Consider the following 3,399-nt stretch of genomic DNA (forward strand, 5'->3'; position numbering starts at 1 on the left):
TTGGGGGAAGCGGAGAGACTAGTAGCTTGCGTTTAAGGAGAAAACTGATTTTTATTGTTTTAATGGGGAAAACATGTAGAAATGGCAGGCTGCCATGAAACGTACCCAATTTGATCCGTGATCGAAGGCTCTGAATTCCTGAAGAGGAGGGAAGCCCTGGCACAGGTTAGGAGAGGTACCAGCGTTGGGTGCTGCCGCCTCTTGGGAGAGAGAACACAGCTCCAGAGACAGAGAATGGGGATGGCTAGGAGGGAGCAGAAGGGGGCCAGGAGGGGGGGAACCCTTAAGTAGCATCAAAATTAGCTGCTGTCTGCTCCCTGCTGGTGGGTCCCCGGGGTGTAGAGTGGCAGGAAGGGTGCTAGGGCTGAATGGAGAAGACACGTGAGCTGCTAGTAAAAACCACCCTCCCCAAGGGTCCCTGGCCCTGGGTCTTAAGAATAGAAAACCAAGAGGGGTCAGTCAACCAGAGTGCTTTCTTAGGTCATCCCCCTGAACGCAGCTCAGTGTGGAGGGGGATGAACACTGCCCCGACTTGGGTAGGGCTAGTGACCAAGTCCTGGCACTCAGCACCCACGGAGAGGGGCGGGCATGGTGGGCTCCCCTCCTCCCTTGGCTTCACCTCCCCTCCTCCCGGCCAGCCTGGCCCCGCCCCCACCAGGCCCATGGCAGGGCAGCACATCCAGTAGGAGCGTCCCTAAGGCAGGTCATGGTGGTAGGGCTTAGGGCGACAGTGGCAGAGTGACACACGCCCTTCTCGCCCTTCTCCATCCCTTGCGGCACTGCTTACAAGGGTCACGGCGATAGAGGGCGTCTGGGCTCCAGCGCGAGTCTGTGGCCCAAACACCGAAAGCTTCCATGAGGCCCTTGAAGAGGTGGCAGGTGCTCTTGAGGGCGACCAGGGCCCGGGTGGGCAGGAGCTGAAGATCTTGACCAGCACGTGCTCGGGAAGCAGAAGCATGTACTGCCGTGGCTCCAGCAGCCTCTGGATCTTGAAGCGGATTTCCAGGAAGTCGTGTGACACGTGCCGGTACAGGCGGCACAGGGAGGTGTCTGCTGTGCCCTCATTGTCATCTGGGCCTGGTGCAGTGGCCAGTGAGTCTGCTCAGGGAAGCCTGTCCGGCCCCCGGGACTGGAGGAAGAAGAGATGGCAGGTGGGGGTGGCTCCTTAGCACTGACCGTCAGGCACACTGTCTCCTCCTTCCCATTCTTGGTACCATCCTTGCCAAAGAAGATGCACTCATCCACTACGCCTGTCACCACCACATCCATGCAGAAGCCCATGCTCCACAGTCCCTGGAAGGGGGTGGCGGCGGAGGGGGGAGGGGGCGGTGCCTGGGGAGTGCCCTCGGGCAGGCAGGGGCTGGGGCCTCCCCTTGCTGGCTTCATCTGCCCAGCCAGAAGGAGCTCCACGTTGCTAGGGAGGGCGTCCTGAGAGGGACTGCTACAGGTCACAGGTAGTCGTGGCCTTGGCTGGGCCCCAGGTCCTGGGCTGCCTGGGGCAAGGCACAGCCTGCGGGCCCCACTCGCGTTGGGCAGGCTGCCGTCTGGTGCACGGGGCTCTGGGCCATGGGAGATACGGAAGGCGATGCGTCCCTCCCCGGGGCCTGTCCCAGGCCTCTCCTCCTTGCCGAGGCCTTGGCTGGAGGGTTGTTCCGCTGGGCCGCGAAATGAGCCACCGCCCCAGCCACAGGGCTGCAGTCCCGCCACCAGACAGTTCAGACCCCAGCCCCTTGGCAGAACCACCCTGCTCTGCCGACACAAAGACCACAGGCGCTGGGGTGCCGGGGTGGGGGTAGTTCTGCAGGGCCAGGGCAGCCCGCTGTTCCACCAGGGCCACCATCTCAGCCACAGAGAGCAGGTCCACATCCTCACTGGCTGCGGCTGGGGTCCCCTGAGCAGCAGGGGGCCCCTCCCGGCCCCCGGGGTCTGGCGGAGCTTTCGTAGGCTCAAGACAGCGCCTCCTCCGCTTGGCCTTGGAGCTGTCACTGCCCCAGTGCCCCTTGACCTTCATGGAGCTGGCCCGGCTGCCGCCACCACACTGGTGGGCCACAAAGAAGGCCACCTTCTCCTTTGTATTCCCAGGCTTGATCACGTACCACGTGTCCAGCAGGACTCGACCCTCGGCACCAGCAGCAGCTGCTGAGAGGAGAGGGGTGGGCTGGGAGGAAGGGGCGTCCGTGGCCCAGGCGGGCGGTGTGTTCTCCGAGGGGGCAGGCCCTTGGTCTGGCTCAGCCCTGCTGCCCGACTCAGAACAGGTTGCGGGCTTGGGGGCTGTGGAAGGGGGGCGGGGCTGGTTCTGTGAGTAGGTGCCAAAGGGCCGAGGGCACCACAGCTGGAAGGGCTGGAGGCCGCCACGGTCCATTCTGGGGAACGGTGGCAGACAGGCGGGGGTCACTGCGTCTCAGGACCTGGATGGCGGTGGGGTACTCCACAGGCCACCACCTCCCCATGCCAAAGCTCCTGAAGCTCCGCGGGTTTCCCCCCACTCCTAACGTTTATTTTTTAAAAATCGTCCCCAAGAGCTAAGAAAAGAACCTCTAAGAATTCAGATTTATTTTTATTTTATTATTTTTTTGTTAATCCTCACCCAGTTTTCCATTAAGAGCTCTCAAATTCAATCAAGGTACTCAATTCTTATGGTTCAAATTTCCTGAAATTTGGCGCCTTTCTCTCCTCAATGACCTTTGCTACCTACATTCATAGAGTTGTCATTCAACCTTAGTTACATAGAAATGATGCATAATACATCGACTGGTTGTCTCCCTCATGCTCCCTGAGTTCCCTTGACTGGGAATTGAACTAGCGACCCTTCTGGTGTGTGGGCCAACACTCTAATCACTGAGCACACCAGCCAGGGCACGGAGCAGTCAGATTTATAAAATAAAAATAACAACAATCAAGTCACTACATACATTTTACTTTGGTTTGCCATGGATTTGAGGAAGTTTTGAGTACATGTCTAAGGACAGTGATAACAATCACAGGTGTTCATAAAGTCCTCAATATTCCTCCAATTCACTAACCACTATAGGCAGGTGCTAACATAATCTGGCAGCTGCCAACACCAGAAGGTGTCATATCCCCTGAGTAAAAATAATGAGTATGTATTCCCTAACAAATAAAACTAGATCATCTCCATTAAATGAGTTGGTAATTCTCTTTCTATTAATAGCAATAGATATTGCCATGTGGAAAGGGATTTTTATACCTCTTTTCTTCATCTGGAACCTCAGTCAACAAGGCTTCCTGGAATAGGAAATGAGAGTAGACATTTATTTATATGCATGATTTATATAACTATTCTCTTGTTTTATGTAGGATTCTTTGGGGACTTTTGTCAGGTTTGTGTGGCTAAGAGGCTAATGAATCTTCTTTCTCTTGTGTGTGTACTTTGCTACA

At 56.5% G+C, this 3,399-nt stretch overlaps 1 pseudogene; it reads right to left on the minus strand.

The window, feature by feature from the left end:
• Positions 1–283: 283 nt before the first annotated feature.
• Positions 284–2,453, minus strand: LOC102758928 (annotated as a pseudogene).
• Between the last annotated feature and the right edge of the window lie 946 nt (positions 2,454–3,399).

This window comes from Myotis davidii, unplaced genomic scaffold (genome assembly GCF_000327345.1).
Source record: "Myotis davidii unplaced genomic scaffold, ASM32734v1 scaffold837, whole genome shotgun sequence".
Lineage (NCBI taxonomy): Eukaryota > Metazoa > Chordata > Mammalia > Chiroptera > Vespertilionidae > Myotis > Myotis davidii.